Source organism: Canis lupus, chromosome 8, assembly GCF_011100685.1.
Source record: "Canis lupus familiaris isolate Mischka breed German Shepherd chromosome 8, alternate assembly UU_Cfam_GSD_1.0, whole genome shotgun sequence".
Taxonomy (NCBI): domain Eukaryota; kingdom Metazoa; phylum Chordata; class Mammalia; order Carnivora; family Canidae; genus Canis; species Canis lupus.
In genome coordinates, this window is record NC_049229.1 from 30,313,552 (window position 1) to 30,333,559 (window position 20,008).

At 41.8% G+C, this 20,008-nt stretch overlaps 1 long non-coding RNA gene across 18 annotated transcripts in view; it reads right to left on the reverse strand.

The window, feature by feature from the left end:
* Positions 1-309: 309 nt before the first annotated feature.
* LOC119876491 overlaps positions 310-20,008 on the reverse strand; it is a 309,631-nt gene continuing 289,932 nt past the window's right edge. The window contains exons 15-16 of one of the 18 annotated variants that reach the window (XR_005363266.1): positions 15,647-15,770; positions 386-981 (exon numbers count right to left, since the gene is read on the reverse strand). This is a non-coding gene — a long non-coding RNA (uncharacterized LOC119876491). The other 17 variants (XR_005363295.1, XR_005363296.1, XR_005363283.1 and 14 more) reach the window with 17 other exon arrangements.

A 20,008-nucleotide genomic window follows, 5' to 3' on the forward strand; every position in this document is an offset into this window, starting at 1 on the left:
CTCATCTGACCCCCACCCCGAATAAACAGCGAGCGCCCCGGCCACTGGGGGCGGGGGCAGGGGCAGGGGCAGGGGCAGGGGCAGGCCACCCGCACAGAATTTCCGTGCGACCGCGAGAGGCTCCTCAGACATCGAGAGTTCCCGCTTATTTCTTCGTCTACCTGACCAGGAAACTCCTGGAGAGAAGTGGGGGAGGAAATAAGGAAGCCGAGGGAGGGAGGGAGGGAGGGAGGGTTCAAAGTGGTTCCTGCCACAGTTTGCGCCTGCTCCCTGCATCACCAGGCGTGCACACACACACACACATACCCAGTCCCCAGATATGCTGGGGCGCAGGCTACTGGAGTCCTGCTTCTCCACGCAGAAAATGAGGAGCAGCTCATTGGCTACTATTTGTTAAGCTTGCCCACTTAGCTTGCCACCCCCTCTCCTACCGATTCCATCTTTTGATAGGGTTATCCAGGCCACAGAGTCTGGTTTTTCCCATCCGGTGAGTAAAAGAGTGAGCTTCCTCGGGTGCCTGGGCTCCTGGATCTGCTGCATCTACTTGCCAAGCCCAGCAGTGATACCTGCAAGGTTATGCCACACCAGGGAGGGAGATTCATGAGGCTAGAAAGAGGAGGAACAGGAACCTGGCATGAAGGCCAGCAAGGGGTGTGAGGTTGCTGGAAGAGGCTTCAGATGGTCTCTGGTGGGGCAGCACATCCTTGCCAAACAACCTGGGGGGACTCTAAGCCCTTCCCTCGAGAGAGGTAAAAATGAAACATGACAAGGAAATTCCTTTATTCAGTACAGGAGAATGTCAGGCTGGATTTTGAAGACTTTGCCTCAGAATTCTGATTTTCCTTCTGAATATCTTTTTGTTCCTTTATCACTTCCTACAAGTGTTCAGGTGTCAATGGCAGGTAACAGGTAAATATGTCTTCAGTTTGCACCAAAATGTGCTGTGCCACTCTTGCATCTGATTAGCTCTTGAGCGGAAACCTGAGAAGGTTGGATAGTATGGCTTTATGTCCTGAGCTTTAGAGAGAACTAAAAAAAAAAAAAAACCAAAACAAAGAGAAACTGGAGGACTGAAAAACAATAGGTCTTAAGGGGAGTATAAAAGTGAGAGCTGGCTTTTCTTATTGTATTTAAATAAAATGCTAATCTCCTTAAATTAGATATTCTTAAACCTGCTAAGTGACATCATTAGGGATCTCTAGATGGATTTCAAGGGATCTGTGAAAACCACAAAATTTACACATGCAATTATGGAAGTGGATGTAAAAGTGCATGAAGGGGGTATAATTTTATCAAATTTTTAAAGGGATTTGGACCCAGGAATTACAAACCTGTAGGATATGCTGTATGCAAATCCCTTTCTTACTGGGAGAATTGTCTCCAAGCTGCACACACAGAAACTTTGACTCAGTGGTATATAGCTTTCACACTCCAGAGTAATATGTTTTGTTTTGTTTTTTAGAACTTTGAGAGAAAGAAAGAGAGAGCCCTCGTGTGAGCAGTGGGAAGAGTAGGAGGAGGAGCAGAAGGAGAAAGAGAGGGAGATAATCTCCGGCAGACTCCTCCTGAGCGTAGAACACAACGTGGGGCTCCATCCAGGACTCTGAGATCCTGACCTGAGCCAAAACCAAATGCCAGCTGCTTAATGACTCAGCCACCCAGGAGCCCCCCAGAGCAAAATGTTACCAACTCGACACTGAGACAACAGAAATGTCTCTTTGTTTGGGGCCAACACTCATAGAGGAAAGGACCCTAACAGCAGAAAATGACCTGGAACTCAGGTGCCTGCTGTGCCCCATGTTAAGCTGTTCCCACCACTTACCCAGCTAAGACTCTTGAGATTCCTTTTTTTTTTTTTTTTAGATTTTATTTATTTATCCATGAGAGACACAGAGAGAGGCAGAGACACAGGCAGAGGGAGAAGCAGGCTCCATGCAGGGAGCCCGACGTGGGACTCCATCCTGGGACCCCAGGATCACACCCTGGGCTGAAGGCAGGTGCTTAACTGCTGAGCCACCCAGGCGTCCCAAGACTCTTGAGATTCTTTGTAGATCAAATGCTGGAGTATATGTGAAACTAATTCACAGATCACAAAACATATGGCTAGTGGCATTTATTTATGAAAATAAATGCTGATGGGTTTCCACATGCTAGTTATAATTAGATGAACAATTGTGTAAATAATTATAATTAGGTGAATATTTGCATATTTTCTTCAACCATATACTTACCGGGGAAAATCAACATACTTTGGATTCCTGACCATTGTTAGCCACCTTCATGTTTCATGATCTCATTTAATCCTTGAACCAATTTAGGGTTTATATACTATACTTCTCCCCTCCTGCTTCCCTCCGCCCACTTTTTAACATTTAAAGAAAGACAAAGAGAGGTTAAGTTAATTGCCCAAGGCCACCCAGCTAACACCAGACTTCAACTTCAGATGTGATCCCATCCCTGCTTTAGAGAAGGGATAACAGAGAAAAGAAAAAAAAGCATATTTTGTTCAGACTAAGTAAATTTAATTCCTATGGTACTTGTACATTCTGAGCAAAAGTATAAGAGTTTGAGTTAGAACAGCCACATTTGGGATGTTCAGTGTTCTCATATACTCTGCTGGGAAACTGTCTTTAACCCATTCACTTCCTTTTATTTCCTCCACATGTCAGGCTCACCAGCAAATTAACAGAAATTTATACACATAGTTCCTTATGAGTGGCACCTATGCTTCAACTTACAAGGCAGCCTTAGAAGGGAAAGATCTCTGGCCTCCACGCCCACAACCCATTCCAATAACCATCCGTAGGAAGCACTTTCATCCATAGCAGCTGACAACTGGCAAAACAGATCCTCCTCCAAGTGGTTTAATGTCTCACCCAAAACGAGTTAGCAAGAATGTAGATCTTTTTTGTCTGCACCATCAAGTCATGGAGTTGATGAAAATAGAAAGGATTTGTTTTGCTGTTCCCTGAGTTACGGGGTGTGTTAAAGGAACTACTATAAGCTCTGGCCCACTTTATTTGAAATATTCTCTTACGGGGGTGCTTGGGTGAAGCGGCTGCCTTCAGCTCAGGTCATGATGCTGGAGTTCCAGAATGGAGCCCTCATCAGGCTCCCTGCTGAGCAAGGAGTCTCCTGCTCCCTCTCCCTCTGCCCCTCACCCCTGCTTGTGCTCAGTCTCTCTCTCTCTCTCTCTCAAATAAATAAATAAAATCTTCAAAAGTAAATAAATAAATAAATACTCTCTTATGCCTTTAGTCTTTGTATGTGGCTTTGTTCAACCGATAGTTCTCCTACTTCATTTCTCCTCAGCATAAAATCCGTAATACTAAACTCTATACTACATAGTCTGTGGAAGCTCCGGAGAGCCGGCAGACATCTGTTCTTGATCTTTAATTATGTTTTAATTATAGTTTGAGAACCAGTATCACAGAAAATGAGTTGCTGGAGGGCAAGGCCCAAAAGCAAAAACAAAAAAATATGGATCATAGTAGGCACTTTGCTAAAAAAAAATTGTGAATTATGGTATGTTTCTGTAAAGGCCTCAGGTTGCTGCACGGGGTGGGGGTGAATAATTGATGAAAATATCGTCTTAGGAACATTTTGTTACTTTAGCTTAAACAAGGGGAAACTGATGAAATGATTTTTAAAAGTGCAATAGTCAGTGTAGAGTGGCTTTTAAAAAATAGACCTGAAGTCAGATAGGCTGGTTTTAGGTGTAGCTACACCAGTTGATGCTATATGGATGAACTTGGATATGTGATTTTCTTTCTGGAGGCTGCCATTTCTTCATTAGTTATATGGACTAGATGATCTCTAAGCTTTTAGCACCACCAGCTTTTTCTGCAAAGGACCAAACAGCTAATTAGGCTTTAGGCTGCTATACCAAGTTTCACTGTGTGGCTTAAGCAGAAATGTTTCATCTTGCAATTGTGGAGGCTAGGAGTTGAGATCATGGTATCAGCAGAGTTGGTTCCTTCTGGGGACTGTGAGGAAGAATCTGTTCCAAGGCTTGGAGAAACTTCACCCAACTTCTACATGCATGTTCACATGGTATCCTCCCTGTGTGTCTGTGTCCAAATTTCTCTTCTTTGTAAGGACACCAGTCATATTGAGCTAGGGACGGCCTCATCTGAACTAATTATATCTGCAGTGATCCCATTTCCAAATTAAGGTTACATTCTGAGATGATGGGGGTTAGGTTTCAACATATGAATTGTAGAGGGACACAGTTCAATTCATAAGATTATTCTTAGCTCATAGACCATACAAACATAGGTTACAGACTATAGTCTGCTGATCTCTTTGGTAATAAGACCTCTAAAATCCTATAATTCTCTATTCTTTATGGCTTTATATCATAAATTATCTCCTGAGCTCCATTTGTTTCGTTTCTGGGTTTGTTGTTGTTGGAGCATTTACATATGCTAGGCACTGTTCTAGATGTTGGGACACAGCAGTGACAAACAGATTAGAATCCTTGTCCTCCCGGATCTTATAGCCTGGTAGGAAAGGGAGTCCAGCAACTAAATATGAACAATTCATGTTAGATGGAACTACGTACTGAGAAAAAAAAATAAAGCGGGAAAGAGAGAGAGCAATGGGGTTGAATTTTAATACAGCAGTCATGGAATGCTTCACAGAAAAAGTAATATTTGAGAAGACACGTGAAGGAGATGAAGGACCCAGCCGCATGAATAATGAGGGAAACTATTTCATCTAAAGGACAAGCAGTGTAAACTCTGAGGTAGAAATGGGCCTACCATTCCTGTGTTCAGGAAATAGTTAAGGGGCAAGTCTGCTTGAGTGGAGTGAGCCAAGGAGAAGAGGGGCTGAGTATTTGGAGATGAGGTAAGAGAGGTAGAGAAGGTGAGAGGTTAAATGGTGGATGGCCTTGAACCCCACCCTAAGAGCCAGTGTCATGACTAGGTTGTGATGGAGGCGCCCAGTGCCCTTTATTTAAGGAAAGTGGTGGCTCATAGTGGTGCAAGTGCTAGGTGAGCCCCTGAGAGTGAGCACCTCCTTTAGTGCCTCCTTAGGTACCTCCCTCCCCTCCTCCAGTCTGGGCCTGGAAAGGGCTCTGGCTTTAATTAAAAGTGAACTAGGAAGCCCCTGGAAGGTTTTCAACAGGGAAGTGGCATGATCAACATTATATTTTATCAGGATCATTCTGGCTGCTGTGTTTAGGGCAAGGATAGAGTAGAGGGGGCCAACTAGAAGACTACTGAAATGATTTCTACAGTAAAATGGTGAAAGTGTCTAGACCCGGTGACCCACCAAGGATTGGGTCCCTCCCATACAGCTATCCGGCACAAAACCAGTGAACCTTGGGTTATCTTTTCTTTTTGTTCTCACTCAACATTCTTTGGAGATTACCAACATTCTAGACTGTATGTCAGGTGCTGGGGTTCCAATAATGAACAAGAAATGGTCACTGCCTCAAAATGTTAATAGTCTTTTCCTTCTTTCCTATCTTCTTTCCTTCTCTCTTCTTTCCCTCCTTCCTTCCTTCCTTAAATATTTTGAAATTTTAGCGAAAACAAAAACCCTTCCTCAAACCTTATCTTTTAAGGAATCTGCCACACATGCTAAGGTTTTCTGGTCCAGGCACTCCACTCCGGTTCCATTTGGAATAGTATATATTTGGTAGTGAGCATCAAGGAAGGGCTTCAGATATTGGAAGTGATTATGATTTCTCATGGGACTACTACATCTACCTTTCAATAGTAAGACCAGGGAACTTTTAGGTTCAGAAAGTTTCCTATCCTCATGCTCAATCTTTCATTTTATAAATGCACAGACTAAGACCCAGAGAGATCAACCCACAATTACTTACTTAGTGGGAGAGCATGGCAGACTGTATTTTTCAAAGCTAGCTACACAATGTCCTCTATCCCACATGCTCTTTTGAATATGACATTGATACTCTTCCCATGGAAAGATTTTCCATTGCTGTTAGAACAAATTACCAGAAACTTAATGGCTTCCAACAACACAAGTCTGTTCTCTTACATTTCTGGAGATCAGAATTCCAAAATGGATCTTACTAGACTAAAATCAAGGTCACAGCAGAGCTGTGTTCTTTCTGGAGGCTCTAGAGAAAATCTGTTGCCTTGCCTTTCCCAGCTTCTAGAGGCTGCTGGCATTCCTTGATGCCTGGCCAGCATCACTCCATCCTCTGCTTCCACATCATATTTCCTTCTCTGACTCTGACCCTTCTGCCTTGCCTCCCTTGTTATAAGGACACTTATGGTTACACTGAACCCACCCAGATAATCCAGGATAATTTCCCCATCTCAAGGTCCTTAACATAATCACATCACAAAGTCCCTTTTGCCAGGTAAGATGACAGTCATAGGTGTGGGGATGAGCACATGACTTCTTTAGGGGGTTGTTTTTCAGCCTACCACACTGGGTAAGCCCATGACTATAGCAGAATTGAGCTGCATACCTTCCAAGACTCAGCCATGAAAGTGATACTGCTTCCAACTAGTTGGCTTGAATCAATTGTTTTTAGAACCCAACTGCCATCACCATGCTGTGAGGAGACCCCAAATAACCCAAGCAGAGAGACTACATGGAGAGGCCACATGTAGGTGTTCTGGCTGGCAGCCAGCTATAGCCTCAGTTGTGAATCACATCCACCCATGTGAATGAAGATGCTCCAGGTGATTCCAGTCTGCAGCTGTTGCATTACCCCCAGCTTATAATATTCCCACCTAAGGCCTCAGACATCATAAAGAAAACAGACATACCCTCACTATGTCCTGTTCAAATTCCTGATCCACAGAAAATGTGAGAAAAAAATAAAATAATTGTTGTTTTAAGCTGTGAAGTTTTGGGGAAGGACTTGGTATACAGTCATAGGGAACTGACACAATGGGCCATGACCATATCTTCAGTTCCTTAGTCCCAGGGCTTTTCCCAACCCAAATATTACTTCACATTCAAGCAAGCAAATCCATGAGTAAAAATCATTTATTGAGCACTTATTAGGAGAAATGCCCTTTGAGAAATTTAAAAGTCTGTTAAACTGGCTCTTCATCTTCAGAGAACACTCTTTAATCTGGTGGTAAAGATGTACAGAGGGTCTGTCAGGAGTGGAGTAAGAAGGCTGGTGCACTAGTTGTGGTAAGGGTGGTAAGATCCCAAACCCTGGGCATGGGACTGAGAAAGAAGAAAAATTAGAGTCTGAGAACTTTCCTCAGGATTAGTTGACAAGAACTTCCAGGCAAGGAATATGTAGAGAGGTAAGGCTAAGGAGAATTTTGTTGTTTCTTAGCCATTAAGGCAGATGCGAAATCTAAGAGGAAAGTAAGGTTTGAGGAGCCTTTATGGCACATAAATTCAGGGTCTGGTCAGAGTTTCCACGATGGGGAAACATAATGTTTCCATGTGTCACCAAGCTCCAAGCTCCACAAGGACAGGCACTCCTTTGTTTTGGGACCTCACCCTATGTATCACGTCACATGGCTGTTGATTTGTATCCCTTAACATCCTTTGTAATAAATCAGTAAAATATTAAGTAAAAAAAAAAAAATCGTGTCTGGTCATCAGTGAGGCTACTCTATGTTTTAGAAAGCATTTTCACCACTAAATAATGCTTAGTTCCCAATGACAGAGCACCTAAAGGACCAATGAAGGGCACCTTAGGAGGTACTACTATGTATGTAGGCAGAGAAATGGGATTCCTAACATCCATCACCATGAGCATACCTAGTCTTCAGCACCACGTCTCATGGGCAATGTAGTTTCACACAGACTTGCTGAATTCATTCATCTCAGTAAATCACAGCAGGTTCAGCAGAAAAAGTGGCATTGTCACCATTTTGCTACTTAGAAAACATTCAGAAGTGGCAGGGCCCCACTCCTTCCCAGTGTGTGCTACCTCTCCAAGAGAGTTTCTCAAATCTCAGGAAAAAGGCAAGCAATTTTGCTCCCATTCTCTGGTGAGTTTCAAGGCATTTTCATGTGGACCTCAGAGATATAAGCAAACAACAATTTGCTACCTTAAGCATGATCTATTTTGTTTTCTATAATGGGTAACTTCCACAATGGGTTACAAAGTTTGCTTCCACATAATTATAAATACAGTATTTCCTACTCTATTTGAGAAACGCAAATCATAGCCATGGCATTCTCCATTTTCATCCCTGTCCCCTACTCCACAACCAATCCTTCCTCACTCCGGCCCACAGAAGTTGCTCTAGGAATTTACCAGAGGCACAAATGAATTCTTTTTACTTTTTATTTTCTTCCCCATGTGAGCACAAGTGGTGTGCAATGACTCCCTTGAAAGTCAGGAAAGCTGTGACAAAGACACTTAGAACATATTCAACTAGTTGAGAACAAACTGGAAGACTTTTTTGTGGTCTCAGATGGGATATACATAAAAAATGGGTACATCAATACTCCAATTTAGTTTTATTAAATAACATTTTTCCTGATTCAAAACTAACACACTTTTATTTTAAAGATTTTAGAAAGAGTTCGAAAGGAGCTATGAGAAAACAAAATTCCCTTTTGAACTTTTCACCCAGAGATAATTATTGTTGATAGTTTGATGAAAATACTTTTGGACTCATTGTTTTCTTTTTTTCATTAATATACCCTTAAAAACACTATTTAAAAAAGATTTTATTTATTCATAAGAGACAGAAAGAGAGAGGTAGAGATACAGGCAGAGGGAGAAGCAGACTCTCTGTGGGGAGCCCGATGTGGGATTGGATCCCAGGACCCTGGGATCACAACCCGAGCCAAAGGTAGGTGCTCAATCTCTGAGGCACCCAGGTGCCCCCTTAAAAACATTTTTTATGTAATTTTGCTGCACTTACTGATTTGCAAGCTGATTCTTAGGAATTAGCCCTTTTTACTTAATACATTATGAATATCTTCCTAAGTCAGATTTTATTCTTGAAGCCAATGTGAGAAGTTTTCTATAGGCTAAATGTATTTATTATATGAACATTTTATCTATGAAACATTTATCTTTTCTATCCTCCAGTGTTTATTTATTCAACGAATATTTATTGAAGACCCACTGTAGGTCAAGTACTGTTCCCAACATCGGGGACACGAAGGAGAATAAAGCAGACAAAATTATTGCCATCTTTGACCTTATATTCAAACACACAATAGTCAAACAGGCAAATAAACATGTAATATAATGCTAGATGGTGTTAGAATAGTATTTCTCCTATTTAAGAAAAACAGAGTTACAAACGTTTTGCATATAGACTTCAATTGGTTCTCATTTGTATATTTACCCCGAAATCTAATTTAGTAAAAAGAAACAGCTTACAGTCCTCATCTGTGGTTTGTATGAGTGTCCTGTAACTGCACCAGCAGCCTTGGGGAAATCATGAATGTTTCAGTTATCCGGTGCTTTGTGATAAATAACCTCCAAACAGAGAGGCTTAAAATAACAACTTATAGTCATCTCTTAGGTTCTATAGGTTGACAGGGCTCAGCTGGTCACTTCTTGCTTGGGGTCCTATGCAGTTGGAGTCAGATGGCGACTGGGGCTACAGAGAGTCTGTCCTTGCTTGGGCTGGATGTCTAAGATGGCTTCTTCCTTAAGTGTCTGGCACCTCACCTAAATGGCTGGGATTTCTGTGGGTGGGAGGAAGTGGGCAGATGTCTCCTTTTTGCCATGCAGCCTCTCAACACAGATGACTTGGGTTTTATCACAGCATGGTGGTCTCCTAGTAGTTAAACTTCTTAGATGGCAGCTGGCTTCCACAAGCATAAGCTTTCAAGGAACCCAAGGCAGAAGCTACAAGGCTCATTATGACCTAGCCTCAGAAATCACAGTCAGTCCTACCATACCCCATTGGCTACATAAAGCCTGCCTAGATTCAATGAGGGAGGGGTCTATGCAAGGATGTGAATGCCAAAAGGCAGTGTTTATCACAGGAGCATCATTAGAGCCTCCCACTACCAAGAAGAGAAAAGTAGCTTAATTAATGTCATTTGACTATGAAATACTAAAAGTTATTCCACAGAGCTCAGCATATACCAAGTGATGGTTCTTTCTCAAAACAGTCCCAACACCACAAGCCTGCTAATTCTCTGGGTCAGGTAATGCTGGCAGTGGACAGAAGTGCAGACACAGCCGTTTTGTTCAAAAGGTGTGACTCTTTTGATGCATGGTGACTGGGGAGCCCTTTTGCAGAGAAAAAAAAAAAAAAAGGACTCCTACCACTGGGAGCCAGACAGTAGGACTGATTTCTTTTCCCAGAAGGACAAGCACATTTGAATGCCCAACTCTCTCCTGCTCAGTATACCAGGTATGTTGTCCTTGGGCTACTTTATCATTTAGGCTAGCGGCAGCCCTGACTAAGAGCTACTACATACTTGGTTTGGACTAGGTGCCTAGGCCAGTCTCTACATATGTACCTACTCATTTTGTTTTCATAGGCACCCATGAAGTAAAAGCTACCTTTGTTTTACAGATCAGAAAACTGAGGTACGGGCACTTTCAACCATTTGCCCCAGATCTCATAGGGGAAGTCCAGTGCCAGGGCCCATCCTCTTAACCACCACTCTGGGTTGTCGTGAGAAGTCACTCACTTCTCTGGGTTGCAGTTTTTTCATCTGTAAAACAGAACTAACACCCCTTCCCTCCCAGACTTGCATTAAGAAACGAGTGTCTGCCCAGGTTTGCGACTTGTAGGCTATGTAACCCTGGACAAATCGTTTAATCTTTCTGAGCCTTGGTTCCTTATTTAACAAAGGAGCATGTTCTGAGGAGTCCATGAGTTAATGCATAGAAAGTACAGTGTCTCGCATAAAGGGTTTAATAAATGGTATTAATTGGTATTAATATTATTATTACTTCTATTGTAGCACAGCTTCCAGGTTAAGTGGAACCTAACACCCTCACAAGTCTCCTGCTAAAATTCCTGTTATTAAAAAAAATAATAATAAAAAAAATAAAAAAAAAATAAAATTCCTGTTATTTTCTCTGATTTTTACTCTTTCCTTGCTTTCCCACCCAGGAAACAGCTGCACATTTGGGCAGAGGGACATAAAAAGCATTGGTAGATAGTCACATTGTCACCGCAGATGTCCCTGCTTTGGCTGAGGACAGAGGACAGCAGCCAATATTCACAGAGGACTGCAGATGTTCTCCTTTAACTTGGATCAGAGGGACCATTATAGACACAGTGTGGGTATTGCAGACTTTACTGTTCAGAACGGAATATTACAGAATATGCATGCATTCATCCAACATTTATTGAATACCTACTCTGTGCTGAGTTGCCTTGGAAATACAAAGATGAATGGGACATGCTCCCTATCCTCTTGGACCTCAAAATATAAATTGCAGATAAAACACATGTAATTAACCAGAGTACAGTGTGAGGCTTCTAGGTATCGTAGAAATACAAACAGTGGCTGATCTCAGAAGAAGAAATTTTGTCAGAGAGGTTTGGAAGGAGACCAGGAGGACTTTTAGGATGAAGCAGTATTTTATCAAGACTTAAACTAAATGAAAGCCTTCAATAAGCAGAGGTAGAGCAGGGCAAAGACTATTCAAGGTGGAGGAAATGATGTGAAGGCAAGTAAGGAAAAATCGGTGAGTGAGCTGTGTAGGTAGAGTGGGTGTGTACATGGCAGGTACTCCTGATTGGCTGGCCCACCTCCATCCTTGCCCCCACCCCCACCCCGTCACCTTCCACCACATGATACCCTTCTGGCCACTGAGTCATAAGCAGAAGATTGCTGGGTTAGGATTCTGGGAGAGTATTCACTTCATCCATAAAACAGGACAGGCTCAGTTAGGACTCTTTCCTTCAGTTTGACTCTTGCCTCCTATTGGGAATGTGACTAAGATGCCTAGAAGTGTATTTTGAGGTCATGAGATCAGAAGCAAAAGTCATATAATGGGATGGTGAAACAGTTAGAAGGAGCTTAGATCCATCATTGACCACTTGCACCAGACCTGAACTGCAGACCTATTAATTTCTTATTATGTGAGAAAAATAGCTATTTGTTTAAGCCAGCACACATTAGATGTTTTGTTACTTGCAGCCAAAGGCATTCCTGACTGATACAGGGCAATGGTGACTCACAGGATATAAGGCCAGAAAAATGGGTGGGATCCATATTTCAAAGGGTCATAGAATCCATTCATAGACTGACTGTTCCTCATTTAGGAGGCTGTGAAGAGCCAGTGAAGGTTATTAAGTTGTACTTTAGGAAGTTTTATCCAGGAACAAAAGAAAAAGTCCTTGGAGTCCAAGAAACCTTTTGAGAAACAATTCTAATAGTTGCTGTACAAAGTAGGATCTCCCTGTCATAATCTCTACCACAAATTTGAAAAATACGTATGTATAATTTGATATATACAATGAACACTTTGTATGTAAAGTATACTTATATAAAACTGCTGCATTATTAACTTGAAACATATAATCTAAAGAAAATTTCATTTTGCTTTTTGAAGGCAGCTTCAAAAGCAGTCTCCTGTTATAACCTCTTCTGCACCCAGCTGTGACCCTCCACCCTCTTTTCTCTTTAAAAATTAAAGAGCAATCACTGTATAAGTAAGAGAGGAATAGCAGACAGTGAAGGAAATGAGAGCTGTGAGAAGCATTTTATAGGAGGAATTGACAGGTCTCGGCAACTATTTAGATGCTAGAATCAAAAAGCAGGATGAATGAGGGATAATTCCATGGTCAGGACTATTTCACTCAAAGTTTCAGGAGAGAAGTGTGTGTGCAGAAGGAGTAGGTTTAAGGGCAGAGCAGAGGGAAATGGTAGGTTCCTCAGACACAACTGACTGTCAGGTAGGGAAACTTTAAGAACTGTCCACATCAAATGGGCCCACTGCAACCTGCTCATAGAAGAGGGACTCTAATTGGAAGCTGGTGCCCATGAGGGTCTTCCTGGTCAAGTCTACTCCATTCTATTCCCCCTATGTGATAGTTAATCTTATGTGCCACCTTGATTGGGCCATGAGATGCCCAGATATTTGAGCAAACATTTTTCTGGATTTGTCTGTGAGGGTGTTTCTGGATGAGCTTTATATTTGAATTGGTAGACTGAGTAAAGCAGATTGCTCTCCCCAATGTGGGTGGGTCCCATCCAAATCAGTTGAAGGATTCAATAGAACAAAAAGACTGACGCTCCCACAAGTAAGAAGGAATTCCTCCTACCTGAATATCTTTGAGTTGGGACATCAGGTTTTTTTACTGATGTTTTGTCCTCAGACTGAAACATTGGCTCTTCTTGGGTCTCAAGTCTGCTGACATTCAGACTAAACTATCCGTACCATGGGCTCTCCTGGGTCTCCAGTTTGCTGACTATAGATCTTGGGACATCAAAATTCCATACTCATGTGAGCCATAGTTCCTCATAATACATTTCTTTTTATATTTGGCTCTGTCTCTCTGGAGAGTCTTGACTAACACAGCACTCCATTTCTACTTATTCCATATCCAACCTCCTCTTTGTCCAGCTGGTCCCCAACCAGGCTTCTCTATCTCCAGGTTTAGCATCTCTGTCTACTGATTCTCTTCCCCATGGCTTGGGACACCCTAACTGCCCAGACCACTGGAACTGCCTCTCAATCTGTCCTTTCCTGGGTGACCTCCTGGTATTGCAGCTTCACTTGGGGGATAGAAAGATCAATAAGGCACTCTTAAAGACCTCAAAATTCATCCATTTTACAAAGATTTATTGAGTGCCTACTATTCCTCAAGCTTTGTGTAAATGAACACAAATTCAATATTTGATGACCCAGCCCAATGACCCAGCCCTCATGACATTTGATAAAAGAGCAAGACAGATAAACTTAGAATAGAAAAGCAATAGGTGACAGAGGCATGATGGAGAAATGTCAGCACTAAGTGGGGAGCTGGAAGGATATCTGGAAGACTTCAGAGTGGGGAGAACTCGCTTGAGTGGCAAGTGAGGGAGAGCCTCCCAGACAAGAAAGACAACATGTGATAGAAGTGTCACCATGCCTAGTGCATTTTGCCATCATGCTGCTGTAGCTTCAGGTGGGGAGAGTATGTGTAATTAAATGGATGAATGAAGCCCGAAATGTAATCTATAATTTACTTACACAATTTACTTAACCTCTCTGAACCTCCCTCTGCTTCTCTGTAAAATAGAGATTGCCCCATGGGATTATTACGAGGATTAAATGAGATAATGAATATAAAGTATTTAACACAATGCCAGGCCCAGTAAGTGCTCCATAACTGATTATCTAGCGGATCACAGGCCAGGATTAGACTGGCATTTCACAAAGACTGCAATAGTGTGTCGGAGTAGATTGTATGGAACAGGAAGTCCAGATGGGGGCCAATTACAGGAGTTTAGGCCAGGGACAATGAAGCCCAGAGTGGACAGTGGTGTTGAGCATAAATCTTTAGTCAGTCTAGGGGATCCCTGGGTGGCGCAGCGGTTTGGCGCCTGCCTTTGGCCCAGGGCGCGATCCTGGAGACCCGGGATCGAATCCCACGTCGGGCTCCCGGTGCATGGAGCCTGCTTCTCCCTCTGCCTATGTCTCTGCCTCTCTCTCTCTCTCTGCGTGTGTGACTATCATAAATAAATAAAAATGGTTACATTGGTAAATTTAAAAAAAATCCTTAGTCAGTCTAAAACGGTGTTTCTTTAAAAAGGAAGAAGAATCTCTCATATTAATCTGGCATGATAAATTGTAAATTAAATGCTGTAAAACAGCAGCAGCAAACAAAAGCTAGGAAAATGCTTAAATAGTTTATGGAGTTAGTCATGAAGAATTTGGATCTCCCTTAACTCTGGAGGGTGGGAAAGCTTCCCTGAATGCACTATGCATAACACTTTTCCATTGCATTCTATCATGCTGTGGCCATTTGTCAAGGAGGCTCAACATTTAGTCATATGTAGCAAGTTATTCATTATTTTAAAAAAGATTTTATTTATTGGAGAGAAAGAGAGTGAAAGGGAGAGAGAGAGATCATGAGCAAGGGTGAAGGGCAGAGGGAGAAACAGATTCCCAATGACCCGAGCTGAAGGCAGATGCCCAACCGATTGAGCCAAGCATTGATTATCAATTATTTACTATGTGCAAAGCATTAGTAAAATTGCCACACTCTTTAGTGCAAGATCCAAGTTTGTTCAAAAAGATTGTTCTTGTGCTAAAGAACAAATCCTGGAAAAACTAAAATGACATGTAATTTTTTAATTTGAAGATGTAAAAGCAACTGAATTTTCAAATGACTGTAAATTCAACCACTGCTTCTTTAAAAATGGTATAATACTCAGAACAAAAGAAGAACTCTAAATTTTCTCACATAATTTATACAGGTCCCCAAACCAACCAATATGGTTCTGTGGTGCTCCACTGGAATGTTTTGGCAGGAGAAACAAAGATAAACTCTAGAGCTGTCTGTTTCCTTCAGAATGGTTTGTTCTCACGAGCACACATGAATTCAAATGTTCACCGGGGCTTTTTGAAGTTCACGTAATATGATGTTGAGTGGTACATTAAACAATGCCTTTTCTTATGAGTTGATTTCAAAGGGAGTGCAATAGTGTGGTCTTTGTCAATTTTCAGGCATATATAAAATGAACACATAAGCTCTGTGATGTAGAGGGCTTCTTTTTTTTCTGAATGAAGGTGGGAGGAAACAGAACCAGACTCTCGTACCTGGCAAGGTGGATCTTGTCTATAGGCATCTAAGTAGAAGCTTATACATTTTGGGGACCTCCTGTGTTACATTCAAGTTTCCATATGTAGATCCAAGGAGATCTCAGTCTACTGCCACAGCTTTCTACCAGGAGTTAGGGAGAGTTTATATATTAGTTATCAGCCAAGGATATAGCAAATTTCATCTTGTTTTTAACATAAATGGGGGGAAAAAGCCAGGCAGGATATTAAAAGCATAGAAAGAGCATTTGGTAAGAATGCCCAGTGCCCAGGTACGCCCCGTGCTGAATGTGTATGCTGATGTCACTTCATTTTGAGATCAACCATCCACAGTAGTTGCCCATCCCCCTCTTTATCATAACATTCATCTTCACTCTAAGATCCTGAGGTAGCTCTGTCCCGTTCTCATATTCGCCATCAAGGGTTACAAACTTCTGCCATTTGCATCAACATTTTAAAACTGGGAAATTTCACACAAAAATCTTAATTTTTCACTTCTCTTGTCAAATCAGAAGATTCTTACATGGCAATATCAGCTTGGAGGGGCAGGCCCCTTGAGAGGCGATGGTTAGAGTTCCTCTGCTTCCTAGGACACTGAGGATGCAGGTCAGTCTCTGTTTCTCTTGCTTTGACACTGCTGTGTTTCTTACAGCAGAGAGTTATTTCTCTGTGCTTATATCTCTATCTAAGGTGGGGAAATGAAACACACACACCCACACACCCCAAACCAGAGTCAGCAGTACATTTCTAGAAAAACCTAGCCTCCTTCACACATTAGATGTTTGCACTGTTCCTTCTATGCTTCTGTGTTTGCTGCTTTCAACAACCTTTTACAGGTTCCAGCCACAAGCCTCGTTCTGGGTTCTAATTTCTACTCTGCCCCAAACTGGTGGTGTGACCTTGAGTGAGTCACTTCACGCAAGGTCAACCCTAGCTCCTTCCTCTGTATGGTGAGGGCAGTGGGTCTCAACCCTTCAGCTCAGAAATGGAGTTGGAGCTTTGCTGGCCTGGGCAGGACCATTCTCCTTCTCTCTCTGGCCTCTTTTCCATAGAAGTCTCCCAGGGTTAGGCAGGCACTTTAGTCCCAAGCTGGGGATGCTGACTGAAGAAAGAGAAAGAGAAGGATTGGGAAATGAAAGGAGGAAACAAGCAACACAAAGAGGAACTCAATCCAGAGATGAGCAGAGGGGAAAGGGGAAAGAAGATAAAAAATTTGTCATTCAAAACACCCAAAAATGAGGGGCGCCTGGGTGGCTCAAGTCAGTGAAACAGTGGACTGTTGGTTTCAGTTCAGGTCTAGATTTCAGGGTCAAGAGATGAGCCCAGGCCACTCTGCACTGAGGGTGCTTGTTGTCCCTCTCACTCTCCCTCGGCTCCTCCCCCTGCTTGTGTGTAGCTTGTGCTCTATCTCTCTCTAATAAATAAATAAATGAAATATTTTTTAAAAAGCACACACACACACACTCAAGAATGAAATAACATGATCAAAATCTTTTTATATTTTAAACAAAATTACACTAAATTTTAAAAGCCATAAATGTTAACTATAAGAAAATTGGAAAATTCTGAAAACTAAAAAACATAAGAAAAAAAAATGAACTATAATCATACCACTTATGGTCAAGGACTCCTTAACTCTAGGTATATGCTCTTCCTAACTTTGGTTTTTGCATTCTTTTTATAGCTGTTATTATATGAAAACTTCACTTAATTTGAAAACAACAAAAATCATAAAGTATAATAGAACTGTCTCACTAAAGTTAAAACTAGATATACCATTATACTTTGGTCTCATTTATGTTTTTTAAATAGGCAGTACTTCCAGCAAAATGAAAAAAAAAAACTTGAATAAAATCTTTCATTTTCCATTACCTTTTCAATTTACCAGTGTAGTTTTAAAGGTTTTGACATCATTACTCTGACATATGGGCTTTATTATAAAAGGGTTTAAAATAAAACCAATTTGCAAAGTCTTAATAAAGGAATAACTTTCTGCATTCTGACTTTTAGGTCTGAAGAGCATTTTCCTATGATCTTTTATCTTTCTTTTCTTTTTTTAAGTAGGCTTTCCTTTCGCAGGGGTTGGGGTGTCATTTCAGAGGTCAAACATTCCTTATGTCTATTATTTCACTTCAATCAAGCGCTATAAAGTGCTGGTGATAAAATCCTCTTAAAATTGATGATTTCAGTTTTTATGACATAGCCTAGATATGGTTATAATTCAGTTTTAGATAACCTCTTTTGGATGCACAAAGGAAAGGTAAGAAGATGTGATTAAAAATGTTTCTAGAAGTGAAAGAATAACTTCATTGCTCAGAGAAGCTGGGAAAGAGCCTATCTCTAACTCTGCTGGCCATTAAGTGTGCTCAAAGAATGAATGCCCCAGATACAAAGCCTAGGACAGGAGAGGCTGCCTTTGCCCAAGCAAGCACACTTATTTGCAGGTCAGTTTACCTGATTTGCAGAAGATCTCCAACCTTATCAGAATGGGACTACCTGGCTTATTCTGTTTCTGCCTTGTTGATACCATAGCCAGCCTTTCTTTTACTTTCTTCCTTTCTGAGAATGTCTAAAGCCTGGGGCAAGCTTCTGGGTGTCCTCAAGACTTACATACCACTGCTTAAAGAGGTAAAGATCTCCAGGGCTGCAGCAAAAGGATAAGGTAATCACTCAACCTTTGGAGATGCTCTCTTTGTCATTTACCAAAACAAGGTCTGAGAAAGGACGACTGCATTCAACGGTTTAGGGAAACTCTACCGTGCAAAGCCAAAGATTACTATTAGAGTTTTAGGTTGGAGAAAGTTCTTGTTGTAATAATTTATCTTGGAGAACAAGAGTTTATTTTTCATTTATCAAGAGCTTACCATTTCCCTCTTCAGAAAAATGCTTTGATGGATACACTATACCCAGGAAAACACTCACTCACAACGTATTCTTGTTTTTCAGTTCAAACTCCTCTTAGAGTTTTAAAACACACACACACACACACACACACACACACACACACACACACACACACATTTCCAGCACTGGGAAGGAGGGGTGTCCCATTGGAACTGGCTGTCCCCAGAGTGGAGGACTTAGCCCCCTTTGCATGCCCAGTAATCACTTTAGCCCTTGCAAGGGGGAGGTTGCCCCTGAGAGGGGTTTTAAAATAAAAGTAAAAAGGATCCCCACAATAGGCACTCTGCTGCTAGGAGGAGCCCCAGTCTATACTTGAGTGGAAGCCACTGGAGGCTTAGTATTTAGAAACTCAGGGCAGAGAGCACTGGAGAAAAGGTGATTCAAGGGTTTTGCTGAGGATCATTTAAAAATTTTTAGTTACACTTCTCAGGAGAAGAAGAAAAAGAGGAGGAGACAGGGAAGAGTAGCAGAAGGAATACCCTTTTTAATATATGTGGTTAGAAAGTAAGATATACTTAAAATATTTTCCCCCTAAAGAAATAAAAATTGAGCTCTTCAAGGCCTACATTTCACTATCCTACCAAAGTCTCAAATTATATGCAGGTCAACTCGAGGTTTGGATGATGAAGTTCCAGTTCATCTGGTTCAACCAAAAGGTGGTTACTTTATCCAGAATTCTCTCTTTCAGAATTAGGCATGCTGAATCCTTTTTGATTGTATTGTGTTTACTCAAATTTTAAATGAAAAACTTTTTGCTAGTGAAACTCACTATGGGTGATTGAAACATTGGTGGGAGGCAAAAAGCTATGTGCAAAAACATCTGAAAATGAAACACTCCCAGCACATAATCCCTGCCTCGGCAGTGCACGGTTTTCAAATAAATGAAAAAAAGAAAAATGCACATGAGACTTCGCCTAGGAGAAGAAGGTGTGTGCAGAGGGATCTCCTCACTGCAAAGCACTGACATTTGACACCACTTTGAACCCGGCCTGCAGCTGGTGTCAGACTCTGAATTCTCTCCCACCTTGTTCTTGGCCTCTCACTCATTCCCATGGCCTAGCGCCCCAGGGCCTTTAGGGGCTCTCCCACCACAGAGGTTGCAAGCAGGGCAGAGGCTGGGTTGGCATCCTTGCCCAGGTTCCATCAGTGTTCGATGAGAAGTGATCAGAAGGCAGTATATCAATGACCTCCGAAGAGGCCACTCCCTGATTTGCTGGAGATTTTCTGTTGGTGTGTAATGAGCTCCTGAGAGATTGTAAATAGCTGTAATTAATTAAATCCCAGCCACAGTGCACTGGGAGAGCTCCTTGCGTGAGGGAACGGCACTAAAGATGTTGTTGTGGCTCCTGTGCTGCGGTAGCTATGGAAGCATGAGGGTGTGGTGAGAGATTAGGCTGCTGCAAAGCCGTTGTACGGTGCCAGATAGAATTATCCTTTGATGTACACTGGGGTCTAAAT